This window comes from Odocoileus virginianus, chromosome 15, assembly GCF_023699985.2.
Source record: "Odocoileus virginianus isolate 20LAN1187 ecotype Illinois chromosome 15, Ovbor_1.2, whole genome shotgun sequence".
Classification (NCBI taxonomy): Eukaryota; Metazoa; Chordata; class Mammalia; order Artiodactyla; family Cervidae; genus Odocoileus; species Odocoileus virginianus.
Genome location: NC_069688.1, coordinates 5,323,734 through 5,334,449, shown reverse-complemented (window position 1 = coordinate 5,334,449; position 10,716 = coordinate 5,323,734). Strand labels below are relative to the sequence as shown.

At 37.8% G+C, this 10,716-nt stretch overlaps 1 long non-coding RNA gene across 1 annotated transcript; it reads right to left on the bottom strand.

Moving 5' to 3' along the window:
• Positions 1-236: 236 nt before the first annotated feature.
• LOC110136970 (uncharacterized) lies at positions 237-8,274 on the bottom strand. Its single transcript, XR_011491389.1, has 2 exons — positions 7,947-8,274; positions 237-7,217 (listed from the first exon to the last, which is right to left on the bottom strand). It is a non-coding gene; the product is annotated as an uncharacterized lncRNA (long non-coding RNA).
• Positions 8,275-10,716: the final 2,442 nt, after the last annotated feature.

Below are 10,716 nucleotides of genomic sequence, written 5' to 3'. Positions count from 1 at the left end.
GCTGCGTACAGGTTATGTTTTATTTGACATCTGAGTTTGGAGTTATGGGATGGTTATCTTAGTTCAGTCGGCCCTTCCATGGAGATTCCTGGAAACAAACTACGTAAGAGGGTAGAACCGTAAACCAGCATCTTAAGCCAGAGTTAGGCAGTTTTCTATTACACTGCAGTACAATTCACTCACTCACTGATGCACTTTGAAAAGCAGAACAAATGAAGAAAACAAAAACTGAAGAGTTGGGAGAAAATGTTTATTTAGTAAAACGGTATGAGGTTCAAAACCAGTAAAACAGGGAACGGAGAACTTACCAGTGGGGGATTTTGAGGGGTTCCTTTAAAACGACAGCAACTGGGAAGGGACTTGGACGAAAATTTCATAGGTGACAAAGGTTCAGATACCATATGCACTATGCTGAAAGGCATCTAATAGTTTTATTTGTACCAATAGTACTAAGAATAACTTTCCCTACACTGCCATCTTTTCTAAGGAACATGCAATCAATGAAGACCTAGTTGGCTTTAACGCTTTGTGTGTGTCTCAAGTTACCAAACTTAACTGTAAGAGTTACAGGATGAAGCAGAGACCCATATGTTTGTGTTGAGAAAATATTAACCTTTAATCGTACAACTTAATTCTGAGGTATGCCTTTGCTGTTCATTCTTCCCTACAACACTGGCACGATGGAAGTATAATCACTTGGTCACCACTTACATCTTAGTTCTGTTTTTCAACATGGAACCGAGGGTGCAATTAATTTGAATACCTTTAACAATAAAAAATTGTGTATTCGGTAAAATAAATAGGCTCCCCCCCGCCCCCAAATTTCAAGGGTATGGTATGAGTTGAACTAACTCCACTCAGGAAGTAACTGTGTTCTAGCAAGCAGGTCCAGTGCTGGCACTACATGAATATCACCTCCTCCTAAGTTATAAGAACTTAGAGAAGGCTTTCGAGACCAGAGCACCACCAGCCCTTCACAGCCTGGAGTCTGTATTTCTACCGTTACAAGTCCCAGGAAGCATGCCCACTTTGTAGAGTCAGACAGATACGATAATTCGATCACCGTCATATGGCGAGAAAGTAGTACCGTGAACCCAGGGCCTTGATTCCAGGAGCAACTCTTTTGTGCTGCCATTGTGATGTCTTTATTCTCCATCAGGCAGTCATTCTCTTACTTTAGTTTTTTAAATAAGGAAAACACTGTGAAGAAGCAAAGTAAAAAAATGATTGAATTCTTGGGAGTACAGTGGCAATTAAATAACTTAAAAAAAGAAAGAAAGAAAGAAAGGTGTTGGGAGAATACGCCCAACATTTTTTTTTTTTTTTTAATTTTGCTGTGCTGGGTCTTAGCAGCAGCATGTGAGAACTTTAGTCATGGCACGGGAACTCTTAATTCCCTGAGCAGGGATCGAACCCAAGCCCCCTGCACTGGAAGCATGGAGTCTTAACCCTTGGACCGCCAGAGAAGGCCCCATGCCCAGGATTTTTGAGAATATTTCTACTGGACACCTTTGCTCCAACATTATCTTCTTCTGAGAGAGGAGGGGACCTTATTTAAAAACAGGAATAAACTTTTCTTCCTCCAACAAAATTTATCATGCCAGACACTGAATTTATGAAGACAAATAAGCTTGTTTCTGTCCTCAAGGAGCTCATAATCTAAGTGGAGCACTACACATGTAGATAAACTGGTGATAATTTTAGTACCAGTGCTAAATAGCACTGCTAGCACCCATAACATGGTGCTAAACGAGAAGACAACAGAAGACATATTCATGGCACAATGAGAAGAACTCTCCCTCCCTTTTACCTGGGACGTCCAAGATTCAGGTAATATTGAGACATTTGAACAGAGTTTTGAAGAGCAAGTTATTTCCTGAGGGCTTAGTATGGGCCAGATACTGTGTTAAGGGACTATCTGGATTATCTAATTAAATTATTGCTACAATTTTGGAGACAGGTAACCTTGTTTTACAGATGAATTCAGGTGGTTTAATCTAGGATTCAGTCTGCTAAATATTAACACTGTGAGCTACTGACATACACGAATGCACAGTAAAACAGATCACTGGATGGAGTCAGAGGGATAAAGGGGTGTATACATCCAAATGTTCTCATTTACACAAAAGGCTATGAAGTCAGGATGCTGCAGGAATTAGCCAAAGGTCACATAACACAGACAGAGATAATCCTTTATCCTCTCAGGGGCTCGTCCCACGGTATGATCACGTTTTCCTGGAAATGTTACTTTCTTCCTGCCTTTCCCTTTAGCTCCTTCCCTTTAGACACTCCATCACCAAAGGCCACCTCAAACCACGTGCCAACTTACCGAAGGGCGAAGCTGTTGAAGGACACACGGTTGGATGAGGCTGGCCTACATCTAAAAGAAGATATTTACTGTAAATACCAGTGTTTCATAAGCAATGATCTGTAAAGTTAAGAAACAAGCTAAACAGGTTTGCCAACTTTTATGAACACTGCTGCTCACACACTCAACCTGTTACACACAGGAATAATTACAAGACTATCTGGATTACAATCCCAGATAGCCACAAAACTTGAGAAGAGACTTGCACTCTGTCTACCCAGAGCTCTGCCTCCAGCCCTTATAGCTACAAATCCCTGTATGGCATGGCAACAGCAGGTTTTCTAGGCACTTGAGTTAGTGTTCCTAACGTGAGCCCCGGGACTCTTCTACCTGCCCTGTCCGAGATGCCTGCGATCTGTTCAATCAGTTTTTATACACAAGCAAACAGTACGGACTGTTCATTCTGTTTGTTCAGTTTGAAACGAAAACTTTAAATGCTTGTGTGGAAATAAAAAGCTTAAATAACTTCCTTAGGGTCATAATAAAACTCTGTCATTCTTATTATGTATGCAGTTTTAAAAATATACTTTAAAGGTTCAAGGAGGATGACTATTGAGACTGACTGTGATTCAAATGCAATGACTTTGCTCATGCCAGTGTGCAGTTCTCACCTCCTGTTCTGGTTTAGGTTTAACATACAGATGGAGAGAGAGTGGTTATGCAACATTTCTGGTACCACTGCATTTACTTCCCACATTAAAGGGAAGATCCAGTTATAAATCCTATTGATTTGAGAACTATAACAATAAAAAAACTGACAAGAGCCAGAGTATCAGCAAGCTTATTAATAAGAGAAGGGCAAAAGTGAAACTTTATCTGGAGGCACTGGTTCCGAAAGGTATGAAAATTAGAATCATACACTTAATCACACACTTTACGTGCTCCATTCTAGGCTGACTGTATACCTGAGGGTCAATCTCCCATGTACTTAGTTTTCCAATCTCTACAAACAGCTCAGACCCACAGCCTCACCTCTGAACCACTTACGTACGGTACCCAGGGTGCTTGCTCTGAGCTCAGGAATCTTCACCACTTTAACTGTTTGTGATTATAAGCAACTTAACTTTTCTGAGTCCCAGTTTCCTCAACTGTAAAGTACACTAATAACACTTATCTTAAAGGGCTGCTGCAAGGGTTAGATGAGAACATTATGAAAGTATCTAATAAAGTACTTGTATCATAAAAGGTGTTCCATATACATTATTACTGTCTGATGAATACTCAGACAGTAATAATGAAAGCTGTATTAAAATGAGGGACATATTGAGGGGAACACCCGAGGTCTGAGGATTGCTGATGCAAAGATAAAGAACTGACAGAACAGACGTTCCTTTTTATAAGAGTTTAAACAAAACTGATCAGAATAAATGTCTTAGAAGAAATCTTTACGTAACTATAAATAAAATTTGAAATGATTACAAAATACTCTGTGCATTCCTCAAGATTTGGTTCTCTCTATCTCAACATATAAAATACTGGGTCATGTAATCAATGACTATTTCTTAGCTTTGATGAAATACAGTTTCAAAAGATTAAAGGATAATGTATTCAGCATAATGCATTTATAATACTGAGGGTAGAACGGGCCTTCCTAAGACAACAAAACCCAGAAGTTACCAAAGATTACATAATGGTTTAAAACAAAGTTTTAAAAAACACATGACAGATTAGGAGGAAGTACTTGCAACACATATAGTAACCCAATCCAAAATATATAGCATTCCTAGAAAACAATGAGAACAAATTAACAAATCAAAAGAAATATGGGCTAAGGGGATGAACAATCAAACAAATAAAAATGAAAGAAAGAAAACCAACAGAAATGTGAAAGATATTAACTTTGCTCTTAAGACAAGGGAATGAAAATAGAGAGATACTTTTTTGCAGCCATCAGATCAGCAAAAAGTGAACGGTAATGCCCTGCGGGCAGGCCTGTGAGGGAACAGGCACTCTCCTATACTGCCAGCCAAAGGGTAACCTGGCACAGACTCCTGGGAGAATAACTCTGCAGTGCCCGTAAGTATTTCAAATAGATGTGTTCCTTGACACAGCAATTATACCTTTACAAAATGGTCTTGCAGAAATAATCACAAAAAAAATGCATCAAAATACTCTATATTTTGCAGGACAGCCTACAACAACAGTGAAACACTGGAGCAACCTTTACATCCACCAATAGGGAATCTAGTATATTTATATATGGAACTAAAAAAAAAATACGTGAGACACAGATATGGAAAGTTTTCCAAACCATGGAAAAAAGTACAAGATATGGTATGATTTCATGGTATAATAAATCCCACATATACCACCAACATATCTGTGTGTAAAAACACAAGAGCTTGGAAGGATCACCATTATTAATACTGCAGAGTGTAAGAAAAAGAAGGGCAGTGGTATGTGACTGCGAAGAGAATATTTTTATACACTCTTCACGTTTAGTCTAAATAATACAGAATGACCACATATTTAGAAAGTTATCTCAGAATGCAGGATTTTCCCAGTACCTATTTCCCAAACCCTGTTTCTCATTCAAAGTCATACCTTTACTTGAAATAACCCAGTATTCTGATTAATATGGTATCTTTTTGTGCTATGTTACTACAAAATTTTAAACAATGATTTTTACATATAAATAGGATAACTAAAACAATAATTTTCAGAGATACCTATAGAATAAGGAAAATTTATGTCAATATTAAGACAACTATATACCTTTAGCAACCTTTATACTTCTTCAGTCAAAGAAATCTTACAAAACCCTTATTTTTCCAGGGAATTTGAACTCCTACAAAAGTTGCATGAAGAACAAGTAGCAAAGAAATTTTTTCAAACTACTTTTAAAAAACAAACAAATAGCCCCAATCCTGTATTTAAGTCGCTTCAGACAGCAGGACAAACACTGACCATATAGCTTAACAATTCTAAAGAATCACTTTGAAATAAGCAAGGAAAAGTTTGGAACTTTTAAAAGCCAGTTATAATTGCTTCTGGTTAATCCCAAGAAAGAAAGCTAAGTAGATGAATAGGTTCTACTGCTAAGATTTTAACTGATGGAACAGTTTTACTCAGCCTCACAGGAATAATATGCATAAAATTATACAAACATCCTCAGGACAGGTTCTCTTCCATAAAGTTAAAGGAAGTTAGCGCTAATATTAATAAATAATCCTACTTTATATAGATATAAAAATCCTAAAAGTGAAACTGCTATTGGTGTCATAATGCACTGCTAACTTAAAAGTTAAAAACAAAACAAACAAAATCCCACCTTTCATTGAAAGCCAGAAAAAGCCACAATGTGATACTATCATATCTTTAGTTTAAAAACAATCCTCAATATCAAGCCATTAACAATGAAGAGAGATCATTTAATTGCTTATTATAACTGTACATAATACTTTCCACTGAATAACACTTTATCTTTATCAAAAGGTAGAACTGCTTTTTTAAAAAAGCTGAAACAAATAGAACTAAAAGGCAAACTCAGGTGTATCAGATTCCCTATTGTGACAGTTTTCAACTACTGAAGTCTATAGGAGACATCTGTTTGGAAGCATGAAATCCTACTATTGGGAACTGATGAGATGAGAAAGATGTAATGAAACAGGAAGAAGCTAAATAATTTAAGCCAAATGCATAGCAAATAACCACAAGGCGAGATATCAAATCTTCAAACTTGATAGAAAATAGCTGGAGTTTAATTTCAGAACATATCAAATATTATAAAAAAAATCTAACTATATTATGTTTTCTATCAATTAAATGAAAAATGACAACTGGAAAATAATGCGGGAAAATGGGAACATTTTAACATTTACCCAGATTCTGTAACATTTAAAACTTATAAGTACATGTTCATCAGAAAAAATTCTAACAAATGTACAATTTTTAAAGAAATCAAGGCATGTATTATCTAAAAGGTGGGAGACAGCTCAGTGTAACAGAAGGCTTTATAGTATTAACTAAAACAAGATAAAGTGAAAAAAATTTTTTTGACTCAACTACAACTCAACTCTCATGTACAGCTTTTTTTCTAAGTGCTGAAGTGAGACAAAGCTGATAGCCCAAATGATACTACTATATAATCAGGAAAGTATGTAATATAAAGATATAAACACAAGACTATTAAACAAATGAAAAAAGCAATAAATTAAAAAACTATAAATTAGGTATTTAACCTACAAGGCATTTGGAAGCCTAAGCCACATGATATACTAAATGCTTTTTCACATTGGAGAATATGAAAGAAAAATTTTATATTTTATTCACTGAGGTTCAAAGGTAAATTGATGGGGAACCTTCAAATATGCTTAATTTGACATGAAAAAACACATTTCATAAAACTACCCTTAGGTTATATGATGCTTCCATAATGCACTGTGATATTTCTCTTGAAATATTATAAATTATTAAATAACTTAAGCATTTGACAAGTTTCAAATGAAAATGTGAAACTCACTGAAATATGTTTTACATCAAAGTACATAACAGAATAACTCCCACTTAATAAAAAAAAACAAAAAACCTTTCGTTTACTGAACAAATAGAATTTAATTAGAAAGACAGCACTCACTTGTTCAAGAACAAGTCTCCCTGCCTGGACTGCACATTTTTATTTAACTGTGCCTTTTTCATAAACACAGACATCTTCCTGAGTACCGGCATCAAATGTGAACTCTAATTCTGAATGTAGGCACAGGTGCGTTTATGCATACTTGCCAAACTGCTAAAACAGCATGTTCCTCTTCAGCACTTCTGACTGTGTGGCTGTCGTTTGCTTTGTTTTCACCTGTATGGAATGTGGATGTGTCATCAGAAAATGAAAAGCAGAGGTGGTTTCACGGGGCTGAAAAACAAAGTTATAGAAAGTTAATTTTAAGTAGAGTGTTTTCAATAAGAGCATGAAATATGAGGGTTTCATTTAAATCAAACAAGATATATCTAGGACTAATTATCAGGTGTTAGCTTATCTTTAAATTATCTATAAATGTTTGGCACAACTATGCTCTGAAAAAAAAGTAAGACAAACATGTTTTTGAAATAATAATAATAATAGCTACCATTTATCAGGAGCTTTAGTGTGTACCAGGAATTATTTTAACACTTGACTGCTATTAACTTATTTATTACGTTAACCCATTTAGTCTCATAACAATTCTATTAGGGAGGTACTGTTATAATCCCAATTTAGCAGATTGAGGAAATGGAGAAATAGTTTTCTCAAAGTAACACACGTAGTATGTGGGAGTACCAGGATATGAGTTCAAGAAGCTGGGCTTCAAAACCCTACCACTAAATCACAGTGATTTCAAACTATTTCCATTAAATCGGAAAGCTGGTATCATCTTTATTGTTAAAATAAAAATGAGTTTGATCTACTTTAAACAGAACAGCAATTATTCACTGAATGCCTAAAATAGGCTATGTACTATTATTAGGCATTATAGCTGGCAGAACAACAGCTAGCATGTTAGCATTTATCAGGACTTAATGTGACAGGCACTGACTAATGAACCACTCTGCACTCCTCACAGAGGTCAGTCCTTTCAACGATCCTGTGAAGTGGATACCATACCTATTTTGCGGATGAGAAAAGCACCGAGGTGTGAAGCAGTGCCTTTCCTTCCTCCAAATCACACGGCAAGCAGCCCAGGCGGCTCCAGGGGTCTGATGTCAGAGCCCCTGCCTGCTGGAGCACACTGTGGGCTCCACTTGGCCGGCTGCCGCCACCCGAGGGAGGACGCCCCTTTGCGCAATCCCCGAGTCTCACGTCATGTTAGAGACACAACAGCACAACTGCAAGGATATGACAGTAGTGAAAGTTTACAGTAATCACATTAAAAGAAAAAAAAAATCAAGCCTCAGTGCATTATTTTGCCAAATCCTCTATCCGTGTTAATGGTTGACAGTCCAAGTCAGCTGAAGTAAACATCCATCTCCCAGCCGACTCATGTGTTACAGCTGAGTGTAGGATGTTTACATGAACTGAAAACTTGGTTTAAAGCAGGACTTACACAATCCTTTACTGGTCCTCTCCTTGAGACTCAAATTTAAATTAAGGTATATATAATGAATAATTCATATGATTTTTTTTTAAAAAAGATAACTTTGTAGAACCTGTTGAAAAAAGAACAGGAGGTACAAAGACTGACATGAATGAGGCAAAAGTCCAATATCAGAGGTATTTCTGAGACAAGGTTTAGAATCCAGGGGAAAAGGCACAAGTGATGTTCTTCTCGTAACTGGTGGCGATATAAGCAGACATCTCATGAATGTTCCAGACGTAAATGTGGCTGGGTTTACAGCCTTCCCTTCCAAACAAGCCAACCTGCATTTACAGCAAGCTGCCTGATGGCCAGGATGGCGCATCGCGCACCCATTTTTCCTCAGGAAGGAGATTCCTGTTTTGAGTCGAAGACAAAGTTAGCAGAACACCTGTGAGGAGCTCAGGTCTCCACAGCAGCCTCCCTGCCCCCAGCCTCTCTCCATCTCCTCCCCACACTCCTGACTCAGGATGTTCACCTCACTAACATGTCTCCCACCCTCTGACCCGCCTCCTACTCCTCCTGCCCAAGTGTTGCTAAGTCGCCTCCCAGGAATCCGCCGTCTCTTTGGATTTCTCTGATTAAGAAAATATTGCCACTGATACCTCTAGGAAGCACTTTAAGCAGCCCAACCAATACACTTGCCTCGAAGAAGAGAAGAATCAAACTTGGAAGTAACATTAAATAACAGAACTATTGCCTGCAAACTCTAAAATCATCTCTGGAATCTCGCAGGCCTTCTGGGACCTCTGGGAACCTCCTGTCTTTTCAGGCCACTTTTCCTGATTCAAGATTAAATCAGGAGTTCTGATTAAATTCTCAAGTTCTCAAAATTAAACACACCTTTTTTCTCTCTACAAATACACAGGTTTTTTTTGCTTCAAGTATTCCACTGCAACCCTTTTTTTTTCCCTTCTGCTTTTCTTTGCAAATATATTCAAACAGGTTTTGTGGGCTAGACAATGAATATGATGCTTTCTCTGGGAGAAAAGTGGGTCTCAGGTTTCCAACAAATCTTTTTCAAAACAAATTTTTGGATTACCACATGTTTTTAAGTTAGGGATTGTATGTGTATTTCTCTTCAGTTGCTAATTGGGCCTGGATACTGAACAGGGAGGTGTTACCAGGTGGCTCAGTGGTAAAGAACCACCTGTCAATGCAGGAGACACAAGAGATATGAGTTCGATCCCTGGGTCGGGAAGATCCCTTGGTGAAGGAAAGGGTAATCCACTCCAGTCTTCTTGCCTGGGAAATGCCATGGACAGAGAGGAGCCTGGTGGGGTCACAAAGAGTTAGACATGACTGAACAACCACCACCACTGACCAGGGAGACGAGTGGAAGATGAGCTCCATGGTCCTGAAAGCCTAGACTTAGGAAGGCAGCACCAGCAGCACCTGGGCATTTATGAGAAGCAAGCATCACCACAGACCTACTGAAACAAAGTCTCGCAAGGCCCAGCAATCTGTATTTTAATTAACAATCTCTCCCAAGTAATTGATACCTGCTATTATTTGAAAACCAACGCATTAAACGGTTTTACCAAACAGGCTGGAGAGCCAGAGCAAAGACAGCAGTGAACATCAAACTGTTAGGAAGTGTGTAACATGCAACAGAATGAAAACCAAAACCAAAACCAAAAACCCACCCAACATCAAAACACCCACCACTGTCCACCTATGAGGAAGCAGGCTGGGGAAACTGGCGGAGATAACCTGAAACAGCATCATTTTGAAAATGATTAAGTCTGGACTCAAACTTGAAACTTTTTTTCCCCCTGACTATGTACCACTAATAGAGGTACATTCACTCAATGAATAAAGATTTATCCAGAGGAATGGAAGGAGCCAGTCAGAGTAAAAGGGACTCCGGCACCAAGACCAATGAGGACCTGTCGAAGTGTGCTTTTAACAGAGAATATCTGCACACAAATGTGTCTAATTGGAAACGACCTTGCAGACACAATTTTGTAGTTTTGCTTTTAAAAAGTAACTCCTTAGAAATCTCAAAGCAAATGCTAAGGAAAAAAGGCCTGTCATTTTCAGAATACTACTCAGCAACTAAAAATGTTTTACTTTCAATCAAAATATCTTCTGAGGAAAGAATTTCTGAGCTTTCTAGGACCTGTCAATAAAGACCACACACTTCTTCCTCAATACTAAGTTAAAATGTAGGGAGACAAGCTGTTATAGGTTTATAAGCAAACATTAATGCTCAAACATTTTAAAGCATTTGTCCTATACAGTCAATTGCTACATTGGAAGGTCATTTGGGAAGTCTGTGATTCTTCCAAATTAAAACAT